General features: G+C 39.3%; 1 pseudogene; it reads right to left on the bottom strand.

The window, feature by feature from the left end:
• Positions 1-25624, bottom strand: part of LOC103267581 — a 40572-nt pseudogene extending 14948 nt beyond the window's left edge.
• Positions 25625-26280: the final 656 nt, after the last annotated feature.

Here is a 26280-nt window from a genome sequence, read left to right on the forward strand (position 1 = left end):
TAAAAAAATTGTTTTTCCACCAAGAAAATTTTATATGCTATATATAAAAATACACTTGGTTGTATTTCCTTTAACCTTTCATGCATATGCAAAATGTATGCACTATTGTTTACACTTTGTATGCACAGATTTCTATCATGCTTTTTCATGTAACTTTAGATTATAGATGCTCCCATGCTGTTAAATGTATTTTACAAATATTTTAAAAGCTACATGGTATTTTCTTGCATGACTGCATAATATATTTTACTTACTGTTTTCCTACTGTTGTATATTTAGATTATTTTCTCTGATTTGCTAGGCAAAATAATGTATTGATGAACATTCATGTGTGTAAGTTATTATACACACTATGGATTATTTCCTTGAAATATAGTTCGTTAAATAAGAGTACTGAATCAAATGGTATGAATTTTAAAGGTATTTGATACATGTAAACAAGTCGCTTTCTAGAAAAGATCTCTCACTTTGGGCTTCTATTGAATTCTCTAAAAATGTTCTATATTGGTAATTCTAGAATGAATTTTTATTGGTAAGTGGAACTAGAACTATAGCCCACAAAGTATTATAATTTAAAAATAAAATTGCATCAATCCCCCAAAACTATTCTTAGTTTTGCCATTATTCCAATGCAATCTAACAGAAAAAAATACACAAATAGTTTTTATTAAAATCAATTTTAGCTTAATTGTATATTTGGTATTCTGATGGATGTAAGCAACAGAGTATACCAAGTCATTGTGTTGAATGAATCAGGATTAATTCTAATTTTCCAAGTAAGTTTTACACAAGAAAATAAAAATTTTCTCAGATTCCAGGCCCAAGAATTTGGAAGATACTGTTAGGGTTCTGAGGTCACAACTGACCATTTTTACCTGGAGGTCCACACTGAGGACTTTCACCTGGAGGCCCACTAAGAGACTTCAGTCTCCAGTGACCCCTATATTTATATCCTAGCAACTGAGCTGAGACTCAATCTGATAGCTGGTGAAGTAAATGTGGGGAAACTGAGGAGCCAGGCCTGGCATGAGGAGCAACCCATCACCACTAGATGTACTTCATGGGGGAAGGTATCCTCCTCTGTACCTTTGCCTTGATCTTTGTCGTGAGTGAGGTGAGGGCAGTATGAAGTGAGCACCTGATTCACTGGAGGTGTTGTTTAATGAATCATTAATTTACTTTGCCTACATGAGTAACATTTTAGGGGACTATTTCCTATATAGTTAATGAGAAAAAAATGTCAGACATCGTTTAATAGGATTCAAAGTTTGGTCTACTGATGCAGAGAAAAAATGTTAAGTGGCCATTAACAAGTAATTGGAAAGGGCATTTGGACGAATTTGGATTTTTCCACATTGATTATAAAATGAATAGGTAACTATTCTTCCTCTCTTCCCTAATTCTTAATCCTCCCAGCATGCCCAGAAATAGCAGCACCCAGTGAGAGCTACTTAGAAATAACTTCACAGTTTCTCAAGTTTCTCATTGACGTCCGGTCTCTATTTTTTTTTTCTTTTTTCACATTAAGATTGTGCATTTGACTAAGGTGCTGTTGTGCTTTGGGATCTTTTTGTTGATCTTCTTGTCTCTCTCTCTCTCTCTCTGTCTTCTATTCTCACCGTTCTTTTGCTCTGTCAGCAATCTAAGTTCAACTTGTCCTTAAGTATCTGCTTCCCATCCTGGACAGCAAAGAAATCTTTTTCCAGATTCTCTAACTCCTACAGGTCATGGGTTTGTGCAGCTTTTAAAAGTCTAGGTTCAAAAAGATGTTAGTGAAAGTGTCACTAGCAAACCTACACTAGGAGAAAATGGTCTCTGATGAGAAAAAGTCTGCCTGTAAGTATATTTATTATTTTTCTTCATTGTCTCCACCATCCAGAGCCGTCTGTGTCCTCAAGGCCTCCATTCTGACTTCTCATCTTTCCTGACAATTGTTGAACTCATATTTTGATTCCCTCAGGAGATTAAGAGCATTGCTCACCTGTGGCCTGCCCTTAATCCCAGGCCGGGCGCGCTTCTCAGACAGAGATACTTCTCCTCCTGACTGGAATTCAACTTCTCCCCATCTGGCTCTGTATTTGGCTTTACCTCTACCAACATTCAGTGTCTTTTTACCTACATATCTTCCTCTCCATGAGGCTCTTTCCTTTGGTCTTCATATAAGAAAGATAAAGTATCTGTGTTTAAAAACACCAGTCCTTTCGTTTGACTGCACTGCCCCTAATTGTCGAATTTGTTTTTACAAGCCACTTTCTTCAACCACGTATCTCTGGACACTATTTCTGGGACAATGTTAACCTACAGTTCTTGTCTATTCCCTTGTTGCTGACTAGGACTCCTGAGTTGTGATCACTCCCAAAGATGATTTGCATCTTTCTTCTTTCTTTAATATTAATTATTCATCCAGTCTTGCTCAATAATTTTGGTAATGCAGTGAAGCCCATCTTTTCCCCCATTGCCCTCATTTGGAGACCTCAAATGCAGTGATCTATGCTCTGATTTTATTCTGTGATTTTCCTGTGTTCTGTTTTCTCTTATACAATACTACCACTCTGTGCTTTCTGACTTTTCGGAATAGGGACCCGGAACGGCTCCAGAGTGCCTGCTTGATGTATAGTAGATGTGGTGACTGGAGCCAGTGACTACAGCGACAGGACCCGACACTAACGGGGACAGCTTCACAATGTAGAGAATAGTGCCTGTGGCAATGACAGTGGACTTTCGGGCAGCCCCTAATGCCCGAAGCAACTCAGAGGTTAGCAGAACGGAGCCTGAAGCTTTCTTCTTGGCAGGTATCCAACCCTTTGTACAAAGGGCAAGTTAGATTTCTTTCTGAGACAATGCTAGAACAAAGCAAAAAGAATAGACGTTTCAAGCATGGGCATTGATAGCTATGCTTTTTTGATTGAAGAAGTGGCCAGAGGCAGAAAAGGACCAAACCTCCAAGGAAACTATTGCCCAGAGAAAGAGTGCAGTAAGGAACAGAACCAGATGTTGGTTCTAGGATTCAAAGTGAGTTAGACAGAAGGAGTGCATGCTGGGGAGCTACTGTATGACACGGTGACCACAGGTAGTAATGTTTACTTGAAAATTGCTAGGAGAGGAGATTTACACATTCTCACTACACAAAAGGATAAAAATGTGAAGTGATGGATACACTCATTAGCATCTTTCCATAATGTATGTATACATTAAATATCACATTGTATACCATAATCACATATCATTTGCACTTGTCAATTAAAAGTGCAACTTAAAAAACATGTATTTTTAAAAAGCAAACAATAGATGGGGCAGAAGTAATTTTGGAATTGTGAGAATCAGCAAGAAGTGTGTCCATGGACCCTGTTCCTGTATTAATCACCCTCACCCTAGGTCACTGTGGTTAAAAGGAGAATTACAAAGAAGAGATGAAAAGAGTGAACTATTATCATAATACTATAAGAAAGGGATTGGCTGTAGTGGGAAACTGCCAGGGATAGAGGCACACCTCATCAACAAGGATACCTGCATAATAACCATTTGTATCCCTAAACCTGAATTGTTCTCCACATCATTAAAATAAAAAAAAATTAGAAAAAAGAATGTGATTTATGGTTTGTTAGTTAAGCAATACTAAGTTGTTCGTTTTAAAAAATATGTCAAAGCATAATTTTAAAATATAGAATAATTTATTTCTTAGGGGGGCAGAGGTGGAATTTCAGCTAAATGCTTATATTTATTTATTTTATTTTATTTTATTTGTTTATTTTTGAGTTGGAGTCTCACTCTGTCACCCAGACTTGAGTGCAGTGACTGCTCCCGGCCACTGCAGCCTCGACCTGCTGGGCTCTGGAGATCCTTCCGACTCAGCCTTCCCAGTAGCTAGAACTACAGGAGCACGCTACCAAGCCCGGCTAATTTTTGATTTATTGTAGAGATGGGGTCTTGCCAAGTTGCCCAGGTGGGTCTCGAACTCGAGGGCTCAGGTAATCCACTCACCTCGGTCTTCCAAAGTGCTGGGATTTCAGACTGAGCCACCGAGCCTGGCCTATTTATTTATTTTAAATATTTGCCTTTAAAATTTTTTTTATTTAAAATATGTGGAGTGCAATTCAGGGTTAGGTATACAAATGTTCATTATGCAGGTACCCTTGTTGATGAGATGTGGCCCCTCATCTCCTGTCAGTTTTCCACTACTGCCACTCCCTTTCTTATAGTATTATGATGGTTGTTCAAGGTTTGCTTATGAGTGGGAACATGTGAACTCGGTTCTTTGTTTTTGTGATAGGTCACGCAGTATTATAGCGTCTAAGTCCATCCAAGTTGCTTGAAGTTCATAATTTTGTCCTTCCTTATGTCTGTGTATTATTCCATCATGTATATGTTCCACATTTTTAAAATTGATGCTGCAATAAACATGCAATAAACAAGCATGCACAGGTATCTTTTTCATAGAGTGATTTTAGTTCTTCTGGGTACATGGTACATTCCCAGTAGGGGAATTGCAGGGTCATATGGAAGGTCAATTTTTTAAAGATCTTTTAGGAATCTCCACATTGTTTTCCACAGAGGCTGTAATAGTTTACACTCCCACTGACAGTATAGAAGTGTTCTCTTTTCACAGCATCCTCTCCAGCATCTGTTGTTTTTTGAGTAATTGATGATGGCTATACTGACTGGAGTTAGGTGCTGTCTCAGTGTGGTTTTAATCTGCATTTTCTTTGAAGACTAGAGAGGCCAAGCATTTTTTCATGTGTCTGTTGGCAGCTCTTATGCCTTCTTTTGAGAAGTGTCTATTTATATCTTTTGCCCACTTTGTAATTGGGCTGATTGTTTTTTTCTTTTTGGCACATTTGAGTTCCTTGTAGATCTTAAATGTTAGGCCTTTGTCAGATATACAGTTGGTAAATATTTTTCCCCAGTCTGTGGGCTGTCTCCTCGCTCTCTCAATGGTTTCCTCGGCTTTGCAGAAACTTCTCAGTTTGATGGAGTCCCACTTGTCTATCTTATCTCTTATGGAATGGGCACTTGGGGTTTTGATCAGGGATTGGTTGCCAGTTCCAATTTCCATAAAGCTGTCTCCTGCATTTTCTAAGGTTCTTATAGTTTGAGAGTTTACGTTTGGGTTTTTGATAGAGTCGACTTTTGTGTATGGTGATAGGCAGGGGTCTTATTTTAATCTTCTGCATGCGGTCAGCCAGTTTTCTGAGCACCATTTACTGAATAGATTCTCCTCTCCCCAGTGGTTGTTGGTGGAGGCTTTATCGAAGACGAGTTAGTTGAGAAACTGAGGTTTTGCTTCTGGAATCTCTATTCTGCTCCATCAGTCTATTCTTGTACCAATACCAGGCTGTTTTGATTATTGTAGCTTTATAATAAAGATTAAACTCTAGGAGCGTGATGCCTCCCACTTTTTTTTGCTTGAGGATTGTTTTGGCTATTTGTGGTCATTTATGTTTACATATGAATTCCTGTATTGTCGATACCAGGTCTGAGAAGAATGCTGCTGGTAATTTAATGGGCATTGCGTTAAATTTGTAGATTTCCTTGGGTAGGGTGGACAACTTAACCATACTGATTCTTCTAATCCATGAGCATGGAGTATTTTTCCCTTTGTTTGTGTCTTTGATTTCTTTGAGCAGTGTTTTGTAGTTTTTGTTGTAAAGTCTTTGACTTCCCTGGTTAGGACGATGCCAAAGTATTTCTTTTTTTTTTTTTTTGGTGACTATTGTGATTGGGATTGTGTTTTTTATTTGAGTTTCTTTTTGTTTATTGTTGGTTTATAGAAATGCAGCTGTCTTTAGCACATTTATTTTATACCCTGAGCCTTAGCCAAAGTCCTTTATCAGTGCAAAGAAGTTTTTGACAGATTATCTTGGGTTTTTGAAGTAGAGAATCATGTTGTCTGCAAAGAGGGATAACTTGACTTCCACTTTTCCTATTTGGATACCCCTGATTTCCTTCTCTTGTTTGATCACTCTAGCTAAACTTCCAATATTATCTTGAACAGGAAGGGTGAGAGTGGGCATCCTTGTCTTGTTCCAGTTTTTAGGGGAAATGGTTCCAATTTCTGTCTGTTTAGCAGAATGTTGTCTGTGGGTTTCTCATAGATGGCACTTACTATTAAATGCATGTATTTAATATGTTCTATTCCTTCTTGCCAAACACCCATTAAAAGTCACATAACATAGTGAGTCTGAAAATTGGGGTTGTATATAATTTTTTTTTTTAATTTGAAATCTCACTCTGTCACCCAGAGTGGAATGCAGTCACACGCTCATGGCCACCGCAGCCTTGGCATGCTGTGCTCAGGAGATCCTTCTGCTTCAGCCTTCCAAGTAGCTGGAACTACAGACATATGCCACCATGCTTGACTAATTTTTTGATTTCTTGTAGAGACAAGGTTCGCCATGTTGCCCAGGCTGGTCTCGAACCCGTGGCCTCAGGCAATTCTCTTGTCTCCGGTTCCCAAAGTGTTGAGCCATGGTGCCAGGCTGGGGGATGTATATAATGTTTTTAGTTGTCTGAGTATGATGCTAGAACACAGCTTTGATTCTTGAAATGTAAAAATCCAAAACTAGCAAGAACTGGAACTAGAAATGGAACAAACCCGACGATGTGAAATCTAGATAAGTGAAGATAAGAGTCATACTTAGAACAAATTTTATTTGCTGAGATGCTGAATCAAAAACTACACAAGTCACCCAAAGAAGTGGTACTGGTTAGATATATCACTGATTTTTTTCCCCAAACTACTTTGAAAATGTTGGGTTAAAATGAAAACCAGAAGCCATACAACTAATACCAGATCGGAATGAGATGGTGGAGGTGGTTACCTTATCTCATGACCCCTACGTCTAGAGATTCCTTTCTACAAAGGGAAATCTGATCACTGCTCTGTTACCTCTGTGGGGCCTTGTTCTGGGAGTCGGATACGCAGGTTTGGGAACAGTGCAGCTTTCCATTCTCACTTGTTCTGGAAACACTTCTGCGCCTTTCTGGTTTGAATTTCCACAGTGAAATTGTTGCCAGTTGTTGTTCAAAAGATCATTATTTTATTTTAAACTTTTGATTAACATGAGTGTTAAAATGTGTCTAGTTAAAGAAAGAAAGGAATGAATCCTGTGCATTCTAGATCGCTTTATCATCAAAAACTCTTTTACCCCCAAGTTTATGAAAAAGAAAAACATAGAAGAATAGATTTTGAAGAACTGTTGTAAAAATACATTACATAAGTTTCAACATTATTAGTTGTTGAATCTTTTGTAATCTAGAAAGTTAAAGAAAATTTAGAGATTTTACTGTTCCTAGATGCAAATTGCATTTTAAATACATAGTTTTAGAGAAAAAAAGGAACCAAATACTGCCTTGTTATTTGAGGAACTTAAGGAAAAAAACACTTTATTATATCATAATGAAATCTGAAAATAAAGTCGCTTTGGGAATTTTTATAATTCATGATATTTCTGAGTTCTTATAAGTTGTTAGCAAAATTGTACTTTTCTCATTCATTCAGTATAGCAGCATAACTTTGACCTCTCCACTTTCTAGACTGCATCTCAGGCCTTCATAGCTTGTTATATCTCTGGCAGTTCTCTACCTTTTATGAGTTGAAGATTTTGTGAAAATTTTTTTTTCAATTTAATAGAACCATTTTACTATAAAGCAGCCCTTCGTATTAATTTTCCTCTCCGTAATCAACAGTATCTTATTTAGATATAATGTAAACACATATTTTAGTCAAGCTTAATTGACTCCTTTCTGTGTATTCTACTTGATTCTTATTTAACTGAGCATGTCTCAAAGATAGGTACCATGTCAGTTAGTCCCTTTGCTTGGCACAAAGCAAAGGCATTTTAAAAAGCATAACTTATACTTTCCTAACAAAAAAGTAGACATTTCCATGTTGTCATGCAGTTTTTCTGTTTCAGTTGGAAATATCTTATCATTCTCTGAGCAGTTCCATCTAAAAAGCATTTGAAGGGCAGTATCTAGGTAGTTAATAGGGTATAAGCCTTTGTATTCCACTACTGCTAAATGAGGGATTGGGTTGAATAGATAATTAACATCCACAGTTTATTGAAAACCTCATTTTAGTAAGTAGTTGCAACTTTTTCCTTCCCTGAACCTCTTCCAGAATTGTTAATGAGCAGGAAAATAAACTGGTTTGAATTCCAACTCATTTTATTTCCATGCCTTCTTTCTGGTGGAAAAAAAATATACAATCAAAAGACATGAAGAGCCAGAAGAAGAGGAGATGGAAGAGAATAATTTGCAGAAACAGTTTTTTAAACCTTTCTAATCAGTTTTCCAATTCTGGCCAAGATGGATTAGTGTCATTCCTCCCAGGTCCTCCTTTCCATAACAAAAAAACCCTGGATATAACACAACAAAGAAAGAATACTGAAGATCTGAAAGTTGAAAGAAGAAGACAGCCTGTCTGAGGACCTCAGAACTTGAGGAATTATGTTGTATTGACTTCCTTGGGTTTGCTTTTCGTCTTTCACGGTCCCAGATACTACCCTGGAAAGTCTGCAACCTGGAATTGCTGACAAACCAACAAACAAAAAATCAACCAAAACCTTCCTAAAAAAACCCTAGCCAAAGGACCAGGAAAAGAATGGTTTATGAGTACAGAAATTGTTTTGATAATGCCTACAGTCAACGCTAATAAAAAGACGAGATAGGCTTCCTCTCCATAGTTGCAGCAGAGCCAGACTGGGACCAAATTTTTAACCCACCGTCCAGTAGAAACAGAATTGTACACACCAGATGTAGAACTGAACAACACCATTAATCGATAGCATCTGACTGACATTTATATAACACTTTATTCAACAACAGTAGAATACAAATTCTTTTCAAGTAATTGTAGAGCATTCCTCAAGGTAAGCCATATTCTTAGTCCTAAAACAAATCTCAGTGCACCTAAAATAATGAATATCTAACAGTTTATGTTTTCTAAACATAATGAAATCAAACTAGAAATCTGTGACAGAAAGAAAGCAAGAAAATCTCTAAACAATAAACTTTTAAGTAAATCGTGGGTTGAAAAGGAACTCTCAAAGAAAATGAAATAATAAGCCGGGCTTGGTGGCTCAGCCTGTAATCCCACACCTTGGGAGGCTGAGGTGAGTGGATTGCCTGAGCCTGTGGGTTTGAGACCTGCCTGGGAAACTTGGTGAGATCTCATCTCTACAATAAATCAAAAATTAGCCGGGCATGGTAGCGCGTGCCTGTAGTTACAGCTACTTGGAAGGCTGAGGCGGAAGGACTGCCGGAGCCCAGCAGGTTGAGGCAGCAGTGGCCGGGAGCAGCCATTGCACTCCAGTCTGGGTGACAGAGTGAGACTCCCAACTCAAAAAAAAAAAAAAAAGGAAAAGAAAAGAAAAGAAAAACACAGCATGTCAAAATTTTAAGGATGCTGTTAAGGCAGTGCTGAAGGGGAAAGTAATAGCCCAAATGTGTCTATTCAAGAAAGAAAACTCTAAAATATAAGTCCTCCAAAATGAGAAAAGGAAGATAAAAATAAATCCACACCAAGTAGATGTGAACACATTATCAAGGTAAGAGCAGATATAAATGAACTTGAAAACAAACAAAAACCCATTGAGAAAAATCAATAAAAAAAATTTGATTCTTGCAAAACAAATAAAATAATTTGATAAACCTGTATGAAAATAAAAAGAGAGAAAACACAAATTACCAGTGTCAAGAATGAAACTGGATCTATCATTACACATCTTGCTTGCATTTAGGTGAAAATAAGGGAATATTATGAACAACTTTACATATAAATTGAACCACCAAGGGAAAAAAATTGACCAATTTTTTGAAAACTGCAAGTTCCTAAAACATACCCAAGATGAAATAGATATCTAAATAGTCCATTAATGACTAAATAAATTGAGTTTGTAATTAGAAGTTCCCAAAAAAGAAATCTCTGGGCCCAGATAAATTCACTGGAGAATTCTATAGTACATTTAAAGAAGAATTATCACTAGTTGTACACAATCTCCTCTAGAAAATGGAAAAGAAGGGAATCCTTCCCAACTCATTTTATGAAGCCAGCGTTACCCAAATAGACAGTGCACTAAAGGAAAACAGATAACAATATATCTCAAGAACATTGACATACAAATAATGAACAAAATATTTGCAAACCAAATCCAGCAATATATCAAAGGAATTAAATACCATGATTTTTTCCAGGTTTGCAAACCTGGTTCAAAAATTGAAAATAAACCAATATATCCATATCATATCAATAGGTTAAAGAAGAAAAACCATAGAAAAAGAAAAGGCATTTAAAAAATACAGCACCCATTCACGATAAAAATTCTAAGCAAACTAAGAATAGAGGAGAATTTTTAAAAAGAATCTACAAGAATCTTAAAACCATCAATCATAGTTCATGGTGAATTACTAGATGCTTTTCCTCTAAGACTGCAAATGAGGCAAGGATAACCACTCTCATCTCTCTTGTTCTAGCCACTCCTGTAGAGGAAGAAAAATAAATAGAAGGTATACAGATTGGAAAGGAAGAAATAATATTATCGTGGATTGATGATGAATGGTTATCTGCATAGAAAATTCCAGTAATTTACATAAAAACTTCTAGAACTAACAAGTAAATTTAGCAAAGTTATAGGATGCAGGAGCAACAGAAAAATCAGCCATACCTAGATACTAACAAAAAACATATGAACACTGATTTTAACATGAAAACAGACTGGGCATCATGGCTCATGCCTTTAATCCCAGCATTTTGGGAGGCCAAGGTCGGAGAATCATTTCAGCCCAGAAGTTTGAGGCCATACTGGGCAACACAGCAAGACCTCAAAAGGAAAACAAACAAACAAACAAAGAAACAAAAAAACTTGCCAGGCATGGTGGCGCGTGTAGTCCCATCTACCAGGGATGCTGAAGTGGGTGGATTGCTTGAGTCCAGGAGGTTGAAGTTGTAGCGAGTTGGCATCCTGCCACTGCACTCTAGCCTGGGCAGACAGAGTGAGACCCTGTCTCAATAAATGCAAAAAAAAAAAAAAAAAAAAAGATAGAACATAACATTTATAGTAATTCCAAGAAAATGAAGCACTTAGGTATAAACTTAATAGAACATGCACAAAACTTGTATCCTGAAAATTATAAATTGCTGATGAAAGAAGTGGTAGAAGACCCGACTAAATGGAGAAACCTCCTGTTTTCATGAATAGAAAGACTTGGCATGGCAAAATGTCAGTTCTCCACAGATCAATCTGTAGATTCTTTGTGCTCTCTCTCAAAATTCCAGCAAAACTTTTTGTAGACATAGACAAACACATTCTAAAATTTATTTTATTTTATTTATTTTTTAAGTTGAAGTCTCACTCTGTCGCCCAGACTGGAGTGCTGTGGCCTCTCCCAGCCACTGCAGCCTCCACCCACTGGGCTCCGGCGATCCTTACGCCTCAGCCTTCCAAGTAGCCGGAATTACAGTCACGCGCTACCCTACCCAGCTGATTTTTTAATTTATTGTAGAGATGAGGTCTCACCAAATTGCCCAGGTGGGTCTCGAACCCACGGGCTCAGACAATCCACTCACCTCAACCTCCCAAAGTGCGGGATTACAGGCTGAGCCACCGAGCCCGGCTTATTCTAAAATTTATACGGAAGGCTATATGCAAGAATAACTGAAATAATCTTCAAAGAGAAGAAAATACTGGGAAAAGTCTACACAAAGAATGTACTTACTATTAGGCCGAAGTATTCAAGACAGGCTCGTATTAGTGAAGGGATAGATATATAAATCAACGGAGTAGAACAGAGAACACAGAAATAGACCCATACTAATATGCCCTGCTGATGTTTAACATAGGTTCAAAAGCAATTCGGTGGAGTGACTTTTTAGCAGTGGTGGTGGAGCAAGTGACTTTGACCTGGACCTCAGACTTATACCAAAATCCAGACAAAATGAACTAAAATGCAAAATGTAAAACTTCAGAAGAAAACACAGAACATCTTTAGGACCTAGGTATAGAAGAATACTTCTTAAACTTAATGTCCAATGCATGAATCATAAAAGGAAAACTGATAGATTGGACCTTATCAAAATTAAATTAAAACATTCTCTGCATAAGAATCTGTGAAGAAGAAGAAAAGATAAGCTATGTACTCACAGAAAATACCTGCAAACTATATATTTGACAAAGAACTTAGATTTGGAATATATATAGAATTCTCAAAATTCAGGAGGAGCAATCCAATTAGAAAACAGGCACAAAATATGAGCTGACATTTCAGGAAAGTGTATTTACAGATGTGAATAAGCACATGAAAAGATGTTCAACATCATTAGCTATTAGGGAAGTGCAAATAAAGCCACAATGAGATACACCTAAACACCTATCAGCACGGCTATAATAATAATTTTAAAGGTGACACCATCCAGTGCTAGCTAGAATATGGAGAAACCAGATTACTCATACATTGCTGGCAGAGTTGTAAAATGATGCAGTCATTCTGGAAAATAAGTTGGCAGTTTCTTATAAAATTAGATATGCAGTTACCCTACAACCCAGCAATTGCATTTTTTGGCGTTTATCCCAGAGGAAGGAAAGTCTATAGTCACACAAGATCCTATAAGCAAACGTTCACAGCATGTTTATTTTTAATAGCTAAAACCTGGAAAGAAACCATATTTACGGCAGTCGGTGAATTGTAACCACAGTACCCACACTATGGAATACTATTCAGTAATAAAAAGTAAGGAATTATTGATACATGCAACAACTTGGATGAATTTCATGGAATCATGCTTATTAAAAACTCTAATCTCAAAAGGTTGCACGTTGTGTTTTATTTACATAACAACTCTGAAAATAAGGTGATAAAAAGGACACATTAGTGGTTGCCCGTGGTTACAGGAGTGGGGCAGGTAGTGGGAGGTTGGAGAGGGTAGCACTAGGGAGCCTTGCAGTGTTAGAACAAATCTGTACCTTGATTATGGTCACAGCAATCTGTGCATGTGAGAAAATTACACAGACCTGTAGCTACCCTAGCCCCCATACAGACGCACACAAATGAGTGCATGGAAGACTAGGGAATCTCTGTGAAGTCTTGAATTGTACCAATGCCAGTTTCCTGAATTTAATATTGTACTATAGTTATGCAAGATGTGTCCATTGGGAAAACTGGGTTAAGGTCACATGAAAATTATCTGTATGTTTTTTTTTACAACTCGTGAATCTATTTTCCTTTCAAAATACAAAAGTTAAGAAGTCTGAAGACATCCATATAGATGTATATTTATAAATATATACAAATATGTGTCATAAATTCAATTTTTCTTGAGAATTTGAAAATTAGAAATATTATTTCCAGTGACATGAATTTAACACTGATAATTCAAGTTTTAGGAAAGTTTCTTTTGTTGTTGATGAATTAAGTTGAAAATGATTTTCACTGTAGTTGGCAACTATTTCAGTAAGAAAGCATAGTTTAATTTTTAAAAAGATATGAGCTACAAAAGTAGTTAAATGTTCATACAGCCTACTTAATTTTCTAAGTAAAATATCTGAGAATTTTCATGCTTGATCTCAGTAGCAAATGTAATTACCTAACTATTAGGTCCTGGATCATACCAAATTACATGGGTCAGAGCATGTAGATGGTGCTATTTTCACATGCCTTATTCAGAAAACCTCACCTTGTGTAAAATTTCTTCTCATTATTTTGTACTGACTTGTATTTTAGTGGGAGACAGATCTTTGGTCACCCTCGGAGGGAATTAAGTGCACAGGACTTTGGTTTTTAGTGACAGGCTCCATTCTTTTTCCCCAGTTTCCTTCCCCATCTGTAAATGCATTCTTCCTCCATAGTGAAGAAAGCTGAGAAAAAAATTTGTTTAAAAAAAACCCTGAAATGCATTTCTTAGAGAGGAGTGCTCAAAGCATATAAATTGTTGATATTTGTGAGTGTATCCGTTAATTTCTGGTGACCAATGTAGTTCCAGCTTTGAGTCAGTCACTTGTTGAAATGGTAGAAAAGGAACCGGTGTAAGGTAGATGTTTGAAAGCAGAAGTGATCAACAGATGGGAAGACAATCACTACAATGACAGAGAATGGCCCTTTTCTATTAAGGCTGTCATGTTACGTTTCTCTCAGTAACAAAACAGAAAAACTTATATGATACCTTCTCCACAATTTTGGATTTTCTTTGCTCTGGCATAGAATAACCATTGATCTAATGAAAACGTTTTGCAAATACCTAGTCATACTCTGGTATCATCCTGAACTGAAAAACATTCATAATACTACATACTAATAACCAAACATGCACAATTTATGGCAGGTAAAAGATTATACAGCTATATATTAACAGCCGCCTGTCACAGTAGGAAACTCAGAGATTAAGGAAATCACCCCACGCCACACAGTTTGCTTGGAACCAAGATTTATACTCCATCTGAAATCTTTCTCCTATGGAACTGAGATGGGTTAGGGGCTGTGGAAAGAGTATAGATAAGAGGCCAAAGAAAAGAATGTTGTCCATTTTAAGTGCACCATTTAATGAAAAAAATTAAGTCTAAGGCAATGTAATGATGTGATGAGAAGCCTTCATGTTTTATAGAGGCTAATTGTTCCCAACTTAATATGTAGCTAAAATAAATTTGCAATTAGAATTCTAACTTTTGGCAGGAACTTGGTAAATTGATAACGTTCGCATGACAGAATAAATGGGTGAGAATAACAGCAAGTTTGGGAGAAAAAGATAAATTATGGAACTTTCCTTACAAGGCATCTAGAAAGCAGTTAGAAATGAGAACAGGTCCCTCACATCAGGGGAGATGCCAGAAATCAATGGAAGAGAAAAGGAAGTTCAGCAGCAGACGCATGCATATGTGGGGATTTAGAGAGGTAACAAAGGTGGTGTTTCAGGCCAGTGGCAGAGGGGTAATTTATTTAAGGCTTTGGGTAGAAACATTACACACTCAGTTTTCTACCTCATGCTGGGTATAAGATACGTGAGGGAGCAAAGGCTTGCACATTTCAAAAGGACTTTGGAGAACATGTAGGAGAATATTGGTACTAAATCTTGAATGCAAGTTACACTCCAAGGGTGGGAAAGGCCTTTTTTTTTGTTCTTGTTGTTTTGTTTTGCTTTCTTTTTTTTTTTGGAGTACATCAAGGCCAGACACTGAGAAGAAAAACAGAGTTGAACGAAAAATTTGGTGTAGAACGGAATGGGCTATATCCACTGCAAGGAGTAGCTGTCTGTTGTAGTCAGAGAACTCTTAGACTTAGAAGACATCAGGGAACCAGTCCTGGTAGAGGATCCCAAAGCCAAACCACAGGAGAAACACAGTTAGTGGTGAAGAAGAGGTGCCAGTGCAGGTCACAGGATTGGTTAAACACAAGTGAAGCTGTTACCAAGAGAAGGGGTGCTCCTCTTGACATGAGAGGGTTGACGACAGGTTCTTGTGTTCACATTTGGAATAAATTTGCAAAAAGACACACAAAGAAGTGGGATAAGCAAGTAGTTTTACTGAACAAGGAAGACCACACTCTGGAAAAAGGAGAGCGAGTGGAAACAACCTATGGAAAGTTGCTGCTTCTGCCCCCTACTATTGTTGAGCTATAACTTTTATCCTTATGGGCATGGAGGAGTAAGTTTAGCGGTGAACTTTTGCTAGACAGGGGTGGTCTTAGGGATGGGCATTTGTTACTTCTCCCTCACATGGGGCAGGGGAGTATCAGTCCTTACAGGGTTATACTGGGACAGTCGTGGTGTCAGGTGTATGATGCGCGTGGGAGCCTCCCTAGGGTAACTTTATGTTAATACAATTAAAATGAAGCTTTATGATTATCTCAGGTCAACCTGGGCTATTGACGCGCATGCTATGGGGTGTCTCAGTCTCTCAGCTTGTTCCTGTCTTGGTAGTTGGCTCTCTACCACAAGCATCCTGGAGGGTGCTGGTGTATCTGATAAGAGTCTATCAGATAGGTAGGTGTGAAATTTCCTCCAGAGAGGTCGCTTACTTGCATGCATGGTTCTGCACCAGCTGCCACAGACATCGATGAGCTTGGAATTTTCCCACAGCCCTGAAGTTTCCTAATCTAACCTTCTGATCCAGTATCATAAGGCTTTGGGAAAACATGCTTCGGAAAACTGTCTTGTGTGTGAGGGTGCAGTTTATAAGGGGCAGTTAAAAAAAAAGTCTGCATACTGTTAACCCAGAAATTACCCTGTGAGAATTTTCCTGGAAACATTTGCACAATTATTGCAAAAAAATTTATAATGGCATCATTGTTTAGAACAGTGAGTAACTGGAAAGTAACCAGATGCTCATAGTGGGAGAGGCTGGTGAAATACTCAGGGATCCTTTCAGATAGCTTGGTGCTTTCAGACAGTTGGGTGCTATGGAGCTCTTTAAAGAGTGTGACGTGTGCATCCCATAATGTGGTCCATGAATAGTTGCAAAATAACGTGCAGAGTAGGAACGTGAATCTGAAAAACAAATGCATATGAGTTGAAAATGGTCATTCACCAGCAATATCTTTGATTTAATGCTTTTAGAGGATGTCAGGAAGATGGGGTTACAGGGTACTTTTATATATGTATATACGTATATTTATGTATATATAAACTTTATGGTTAAGATGAATTATTTTTTAAGGTAGAGGTAGAAATACTGAACAGCAGACTGTAATGGGTCCCATGTCTCAATATTTGGCATTGTCACTGTGCTACGCATATTCTGTAAAGAGTAGATATGTAGAATCACTGAAAGCAATTATTCCTTGTGTTATGGGGAACTCAATTCAATGCATGTAAGTCCTCTATGTTTTCTACTCGTTCTACCCCTAAGGTTGGTACTGCAAGGAATAAAAGATAAAGAAACAACAAACGCTAAAGTCTATATCATGCCTGCTGTGTTGTAGGTGCTAGTATAAGGCGCTGGTGTACAGCACTGGTGTATACACACACACACACAAACACACACTCCTTCCTCAGCCCTATGAGGTAAGCACTGTCACCATCAAGTAATTTTATGGGTGAAGAGACCGAGGCGCTGTGTGAGCTTTTTTTCATTGTTGTTTGTTTTTTCACTCCAACTGGAGTTCTGACTTGAAGTGTGCTCTGAACTTGGCTGTGCGCCTCTCCTGCATCTGTACCCACGATGTACTTCCACGAATGCACATGTGTGTGCTGTGTATCCTGGAAAGATTCTCCAAGGCTTATCATTCATGCCAGTGGACTTTGAAGTGAAAAAGGGCATTGTTAGTACCATGTGACACACAGACATGAGCCAGGGCAGACGTGAGCCAGGGCAGACAAAATGAGACCATCTATATCTGTCCTTAGATATACTGTCTCATAGTGACTGATATAGAATGAATGCTTTTCACAGTCAGATCAGAACATGTTCTGGGAGTATTCGAAGGAGGGAGAGTGAAGCCCCAGCCTTCCCTGGAAGAAAGGGAGCATTGGGGGTGCTATCGAAACAGTGATGGGATTGTTCTGGCCCCTTGGGTGCTGCAGAGCAGGAAACAGACCTAGTGAGGGGACCTTACATTTTTGGGCTACTGTGGACATCAGATGCAAGGTAACCTTCAGCTTTTTCCCAAGCCATTTCTACTACCAGGAAGAGGGCCCGAGCCCCAGGGCCCCACTGTCCAATGCTTATCTGCTTGGCATGTCTTCCGGGCCTTGAAGACCAGCCCTTCTCCCCACTTGTAGTAACTCATTCTCCAACTCAGCCAGGGTGAAATGACTGTGCCATCCTCAGTGGGCCCCATGCCCAGCATCCACCGCATTGCCGTTTTCACGGTTTATCTCGATGCTGGAATGTATCTGATGCCGGTTTATCTCAATCTCAATGGAAGAATGTATCTGATGCCGGGCTGCCTGTTACCTGGGAACACAGCAAAAACGGGGAGAACGGGATGAATCCAGTCATTTGGTTGCTGTGGGAAGCTTAAAATTTCTGGTTGAGCACGAGAGTGATGATACCAAACTGATTGTAGGAAGATTATTTTGTTGACAAGTTGGTTAGAAATAAGGGAGTCTTGGTGACAGAGACAAGGAGCAGCCTGCACAGGTGTCAGAGGAGGTAGCAAGGTATGTGTTCAGATGCTGACTGAAGGGCTTTTCTATGCATTCCCTTATTTTTTTTGAAGATAAGAATAAATTTTGGTTCAATCACATTTTTCCCTTTCTATTTTATAATTTTCTTTCCTAGCATAACCAAAAAATTATATTTAAGGTGATGAATAGTCCAATTGCCCAGATTTGATCTAGCACACATTATATCAATGTATCAAAATGTCACCTCCACCTCTAAAACATGTGCATCTAGTATATAAAAAATTTTTCCTGCTAAATCTCCATATTTCACTTTTTCTGCATTTATAGTCTCAGCACACAAAGTATTTGCTATTTAAAAATACCTGGTCAGTGAGACCCACCTGCTATTAGACAAAGACTTGTGCCATGCTGAGGTTTCGGTAGCAAATAAAGGGGGAATAAACCAAATACCCAATGAGTAAAGTATATATTGAAATGGTTGAATATTATACAGTGATAAAAATAAATGTCTTTAAAACTGCTTCCTGATGGGAGAATGCTCATGTAATATTAAGTTTAAAAAGTGGGATATGAGCCAGGCTTGGTGGCTCAGCCTGTAATCCCGCGCTTTGGGAGGCTGAGGTGAGTGGATTGCCTGAGCCTGCAGGTCCGAGACCCACCTGGGCAACTTGGTGAGACCTCATCTCTACAGTAAAATAAAAAAAAATTAGCCAGGTGTGGTAGCGTGAGCCTGTAGTTCCAACTACTTGGAAGGCTGAGGCGGAAGGATCGCTGGAGCTCAGCAGGTCGAGGCTGCGGTGGCTGGGAGCGTGCCACTGTACTCCAGTCTGGGTGACAGAGTGAGACTCCAACTCAAAAAAAAAAGTGGGATTTGAAATTGTGTGAACAGAATGGTCTTCGTGTGTGTGTGTGTGTGTGTGTGCATCAGACCACATCCACATATAAATATAGGTGTGTGTATGTGTATACACACACACACATACACATATACATGTATATGTATATATATTGCAGTGAATCAAAACATTGACATTTTCACCTGGGTAGATTACAGGGAATTTTTAGGCTTTATTTTGTTTTTTATTATTTTCAATTTTCTTTTTTTTCTGTCTCGCTCTATTGCCCAGGCTGGAGTGCAGTGGCATACCAATAGCCGGCATACTCATAGCCACCTCAGCCTCAACCTGCTAGACTCAGGCAATCCTTCTGCTTCAGCTATCCAAGTAGCTGAAACTACAGATGCATGCCACCATAACCAGCTAATCTTTTGATTTATTGTAGAGATGAGGTCTCACCATGTTGTCCAGGCTGGTCTCGAACCCTTGGGCTCAGGCAGTTCTCTCGCCTCAGCCTCCCAAAGTGCTGGGATTACAGGCTTGAGCCACTGTGTCCAGCCTGTTTTTCAATTTTCTACAATCTTTTTCTCCCCCTCCTTGTAACCAATCAGTAAGCACATATGCATTAGCAGATGCATGAGAACTGACCAGGAAAATCTCTTTCCATTGGCCTGTAGAGTCCATCTTTAGTTTCAGTTTTTATCTTGATGAAAATATTTTCATTTACAGAGCTAAAGAAACAACTCACCTGGCTTCAAGTCATTTGAGTGGTTGGTTTTGCAATCCTCTCATTTTCCACGTTTAATCCCATTCAGCACATCGAGCTCCTCTTTCCCCCGGCTATCAAGTCACCCCCGCATTTGGGGTTCAGCCTTTTGAAGCAGGCAGCAGAATCACACAGACAGGGACTGCTCTCACAGCCTCACAAACACATCACCAATGAGGCACGCTCCTGTGGCCTCAGCTGTGTTCCCTGGAATAGACACAGAGGGTTTCTCTCGTCGCCTGGGAGTGAGACAGCACTTCAGAGGGCCGCGATGTCCCTGGAGGCCTGGTGCTGACACAAGAGGCTAAGAGAGAAAATCAAGAAGGTTAAACCCAGAGGGAGAAGGCTGAGCTTTGCCAGTTGCCATCCTGATTGGAAAAGGTACCATTTGCAGACCTAGCCTGTGAAGTTCTGGTGGCTGTACCTTTAAGGTTGTTCTCATTCACCCAGCAACTTTGGACCCCTTGTCTCTCTCGGTCCAGGCCTGTTGCCATGAAGTCACTGATTCACTCGGTCAGCATTTGTTGAGCCCTTGATACCTGCTTATCCTCACAAGAATCCTCACTGTGTGATGGAACCCCGTGCTAGTGAATGCCTTTGCTTTAGGTCACAAAATTGCCCTGTCCCTGACCCACAGCCCTGTCGTGCCCACCCCCTGCAAACTGAACCGTCGGCCTTTCCTGGAGGAACAGACCTTCCTCCCCAAGGCCCACGCCTGCACCATGCAGAGGGATGGCCCTTGGGATGATGCATGCAATACGTTTTCATCAAACTCTGGATGGAATTGGCCTGATATGAACATTTATCAGCAAATTCAGAAAGAGTAGTCCTCAAGACAGCAATTTCTGTCATGTTTTATTATTTCCTTTCCTACAAACTGTTGGGTAGTGGAAATTTCATATAACTCAGGTTAAAACAGTCTTAAATTATGCCTTATAATTTTATCATGTTATTGGATAGTATATTTCTTGTCTGCTTTATAATAATGGGAAGACAACTTTATGTCACTCTGCCAAAGATACTACCTTATGTTAGTAGTTTATTTAAAAAATACTTTATTATTTATTTTTACTGAGGTATAATACATAAAATTTACCATCTTAGCTGTTTGTAAGTGTACTGTTCAGTGGTATTAAGTGTATTCATAATGTTCTGAAGCCATCACTACTGTCCCCTATAACTCTTTTCATCTGGTAAAACTGAAACTCTGTACACTAAAACAATAACTCCCCATTTCCTTCTTCTCCCTCCTAGAAACCACCATTCTACCCTCTGTCTATAGGATTCTGACTACTCTATCTACCTCATGCAAGTGGAATCATACAGCATTGTCTTTTTATGACTGGCCTTTTTCACTTAGCATAATGTCCTCAACAAGGTTCATCCATGTTGTGGCAGATGTCAGAATCTCTTTCCTTTTTAAGGCTGAATAACATTCTATTGTGTAGATATGCCACATTTTGTTTATCCACTCATCTGCGCGTGTACACTTGGTTTTCTGTGTACAGCTATTCTGAGTAATACTGCTATAAACATAGGTGTTCAAATAGCTCTTAGAGACCCTGCTTTTAATTATTCAAGAGAATGGCCAGAAGTGAAATTGTTGCATCATATATTAATTCTATTTTTAATTTTTTGAGGAATGTCACACTGTTTTCTGTGACTGAATCATTAGCAGTACTTTAGCATTCCAGTTTCTTCCTTGCCAACACTTATTGTTTGTTTCTTTGCTGGTTGCCATCCTATTGGGTGTGAAGTGGTGTCTCATTGTGGTTTAGCTCTGCATGTCTCTAATGACAATAGGGATCTTGAGCTTTTTTTGACCATTTGTACATCTTCTCTGGAGGAATGTTTATGTACATCTTCTGTTCATCTTAAAATTAGGTTGTTTGTTTTTCGTCGTTGAGCATTAGGAGTTTTTAAAAAACATACTCTGGGTATCAATCCCTTATTAGATATATGACTTGCAAACACTTTCTCCCATTCCTCAGTTTACCTTGTTACTCTGTTGGCAGTGTCTTTTAATGCACAAAATTTTCATGATATTCAGTTTGTCTTTTTTGTCTTTTGTCACCTATTCCTTTGGTGTCATATCCAGGAAGTCACTGCCTAATGTTGTGAGGTGTTTATCATATGTTTTCTTCTAAGAATTTTATAATTTTAGGTCTTACATTTAGGTCTCAGATCTATTTTGAGTTTATTTTTGTATCTAGTGCTAGATGTGGGTCAAACTTTATGTGTACATCCAATTTTCCCAGCATTGTTTGTTGCAAAGACTGTCTTTTCCTCATTGAACAGTCTTGGCACCCTTGTCAAAAATCATTTGACCATATAAGTCAGGGTTTATTTTCTTGGATCTCCATTTTATTCTGTTGGTTTATATGTCTCTTTATGCAAGTTTCACATTGTTTTGATTACAGTTGATTGATAGTAAGTTTTGAAATTAGAAAATCTGAGTCCTCCAGCTTTTGTTCTTCTTTTTCAAGATTGTTTTGGCTATTCAGGGTACCTTGACATTCCTTATGAATTTTAGGATAAGCTTTTCTATTTTTGTAGAAATCATCATTGGGAGTGCTTTGAATTTTTATATTGCTTTTGGTAGTACTGCGATCTTACCAATATTAAATCAACAGATTTATGAACATGGGATGTTTCCACTTATTTATGGTTTATATTGTTTCAGCAGTGTTTCATGGTTTTTATGGTACATGTCTTTTATCTCCTTGGTTAAGTTCATTCTTAAGTATTTTATTATTTTTGTTTTAATGAAAAGAAAATTAGTTTTGTAATTTTCTGTTCATGTTGTCTATTGTTAGTGTATAGAAATACAACTGAGTTTTGTGTGTTGACTTTGTATCCCGCTAATTTGCTAAACTTGTATATTAGCTCTGTCAGTTTTTATGTATACTCTTTTTTTTTTGAGTTGGAGTCTCTGTTGCTCAGACTGGAGTGCCGTGGCCGCTCCCGGCCACTGTAGCCTCGACCTGCTGGGCTCCGGCGATCCTTCTGCCTCAGTCTTCCGAGTAGCCGGAATTACAGGAGCGCGCTACCACACCCGACTGATTTTTTGATTTATTGTAGAGATGAGGTCTCGCCTGCCCAGGCGGGTCTCGAACCCACGGGCTCAGTCAATCCACTCACCTCAGCCTCCCAAGGTGCGGGATTACAGGCTGAGCCACTGAGTCCGGCTCTTTAGTGTTTTCTACATCTAAGATCGTATCAACTGAAAACAGATCATTTTACTTCATCTTTTCCAATTTTCTACTTATCTTTCTTGTCTAATTGCTCTGGCTACAACTTCCAGGACTAGACTGAATAGAGGTGGTGAAAGTGGGCACCTTTGCCTTGTTCTCGATCTTAGAGGACTAGCTTTTCAGTCTTCCAGCATTGAATGTGATGCTTATTGTGAGGTTTTCGTAATGGCTTTTATGATTAAGTAGCATCTATTTTTTAAAGATCTTCAAATATGATGGAAGGAAGCTTTGATTAATGAATAATTGTTCTGGAAGTTGAACTATTAAAAAAAAAGTGTCATTTGTGCATGTGGCATGTATCTGTCTATCTGTTTATCTATTTACCTACTCATCCACCCATACATCATCATTTGCTCTACCCAAAGGTTGGTTTTACCTTGTAATTTTATGTTGATTTTTTTTAAGTGGTACAAAACTTTATTACAGGAATGACCAGTCAGTCCCTACAGTGTTTGTCCCTTGACCCACCCCTGTCCAGTGTGAATCCAGCCCTCAGTGTGCCTGGTTGGTTCCCCAGGTTCCCCTTGGGCTATGTACGCACATCCCTCCTCCCCACACAAGGAACCTTTGGGATTTATTAAAAATTATGCAGTCCAAAATTTTATATGAATGTCTTGCTGCCTATTTCTAGAAAAGTCAAGGGTACATAATGCAATTTCGTAAGAGGCTTAGGTGACTTGGCCCAGGTATCTAATCACTCTGGAAGCCCACCTGATCCAAGGGACTTGTTACATATGAACTTTATAGTGGTTGATAATGGCCACGCCTCCCAGTCAGGCCTCCAGCCTCCCGAACAGCTGGTGTGCCAAGGCTCCTGAGTGCTGAATTAGCTAGCGGGGCTTAAGGAAAACACCGCATTTTTACTGCTTTACTCCTAGGTAGAAAGGGCATCATTTTTAAAAGTCCCATGGGGAAACTCCCTTCAGAGTTCAGTGTCTGGAAAGGTTGGCACACCATACAGGGACTGTATGCTTCTGTATTTATGATACTGAAAAATAGTCAACTGTCACCTTTTCCTTTTTCCCTTGGCTGCTAAGATGACCAGAGCTAAACTTTAGGCAGCTGTGTTTGCCCTCAATGTCTATATATTTGCATTGCTCTTTTTTTTATCCTGGTTTTTTACCTTGTTGCTGCTATTCTCTTCCTTCCTTGCATGAGACCCTGTATAAGCTATCACATGTTTCTTGAGGTGAGGCAGCCAAACAAGATAAACACTGAAAAGAAAAAGCCCCCAACAAAGACATCTCCTAGAGTAACATCTTTTTTTTAAGTTGGCGTCTCACTCCATCACCCAGACTGGAGTGCAGTGGCACTCTCCCGGCCACAACAGCCTCGACCTTGCCTTGCTGGGCTCCGGCAATCCTTCCGCCTCAGCCCTCTAAGTAGCTGGAACTACAGGCATGTGCTACCACGCCCGGTTAATTTTTTGATTTTATTGTAGAGATGAGGTCTTGCCAAGTTGCCCAGGTGGGTCTCGAAACCGCTTTTTTTTTTTTAAAGACATGGTCTAACTCTGTTGCAAATACATCAAAGATCTTACATTTTAGTCCAAACCAAATAATATGCATTAACTTCACAGTTCTCTTACTTCTAAATGTGTTTGTTCTTGCTCTTTCTAAACCCCCACCCCTCAGGTTGTATTCCAGCCAGGGAATCATAGGATATTGTAGATAGTCCAACATTCAGCTCACCGCTCACAAAACCGTTTCTCCTGTTTGTGGCCTAGTTCTGAGTTATTCCATGATTGCTTCCTTCCCCAGGACACCTAAGAAATATTTTCGTTTTCATGATGGGCAAGGGCTTCAGGAAAAGTCGTACCACAGGTTCTCTGTGATAGCCAGGTTCCTTCTCTCTGCAGTGAGATGTGTCCATGCATACATTGCTGGAAATGGAAACTGAATCTATCTGTGGCTAAGGTGGTCTCTGTTAAATTCGGCCACTGGCAGGCACCTGGGGGGAAACATGACTGCCGGGTACACCACAGAAGAAGTGCCCACCACTAGAATAAGTCACAGAGGGCAAGCTCTCTGTCAACCACCTCCAGAATGTCAGGAGTCAGGTTTTCTCCAAACCACCGACATGAGATGGTTATAAGCCCCCACATCCAACCTCTTCACACCAGGGATGTTTATCCACTGGGATTTTGGCATCTTGAGTTTCTGGATCTGGGACACCTTTTCCTGATAAAGCTGGACAAATTGAACTCTTGTAATTTTCAGCCACCACTCCACAAGAGGTACACTGACTTTTAAACAAACTACCAGGGATCTCCAGAAGGTTCTTGGTGCCAGCCTTGCGGTGCAGCTCATCGATGTTCTGGGTGATGACCATGACCCGCCGGCCCTCACAATCATCATTGGCGAGGTGCCCGGGATTGGGCTCCCTGCTCTGCATGACCTCCCGCCAGTCGTGGTAGAACTCCAGCACACAGGACCAGTTGTGGGCAAAGGCCTGAGGAGTCGACAGGTTCTGAGCTTGCCATTTTCTCCAATAACCTCCATCTCCTCTGAAAGTTGGAACACCACTTTCGCACTAACACCAGCTCCTGAAATGATGACTCTGTGCTTTGCTTTTGCAAAACATTTCTGAAAGTCTGCCATACTTGAACTTGGACGAGCCATTGTCAGGCAAACCTTGTTTTGTGTGGAGGCTTCAGGCCACAATACAGCTGGCAGATTAGTCGTCTGAAGACAATCTCAAACTGGAAAGGTTGCATTAGGCTTTTGTTGTAGTTCTAATTCTTGAGGGGAGGACTGCAAGAGAAGGGTGCAGTGTGGGTGGAGGCTGGACGGGGAGGGGAGGGAGAGGGCAAGGGAGCGGCTCACCATCCTGCTGTGGCTGCAGTGGCCCCTTATGTTGATTTTAACTAAAATTTCATATTGACTTTGTTATAAGACCATAAACATAATCAGTACACAAATATCATTAATTCTTCATTTTAATCACATTACCTTTGTTAAAGAGGCAAAGATTGTTTTGTTATTTTTTTTAAAAAACACTGCTGAATGGTATGCCGGGTTTATTTTTTCCTGCTGACAACTGTCCTGTGCATCTCTTCTATGTTCATTTGCTTATTGAATTTTGATATAAACTTCTTGCTGTTAGTATCGATGTGTACAATATTGCATGCAGGAATAAAAATGCAGAGTATGAGAATATAAATACGGAGATGAAGCCTTTGTCTTATGAACTCTGATCTCCTGGTTTAGCTGAGTTTCACAAAATAGCGCAAAAACGTGTCTTGTTTGCATATCTTTGTGCGTTTGCATCAACCCTGCTTCTCATGTGGTCCACAGAAAGACCCAATGAGGCATGACCTCCTCTGTATGAACTCCAAAGTGGGGTCTAGGAGGTCAGTGGGACTTCAAAAGA

The sequence above is a fragment of the Carlito syrichta genome, unplaced genomic scaffold (assembly GCF_000164805.1).
Source record: "Carlito syrichta isolate Samal-C Ts95f unplaced genomic scaffold, Tarsius_syrichta-2.0.1 Scaffold103323, whole genome shotgun sequence".
In the NCBI taxonomy this organism is placed as follows: Eukaryota; Metazoa; Chordata; class Mammalia; order Primates; family Tarsiidae; genus Carlito; species Carlito syrichta.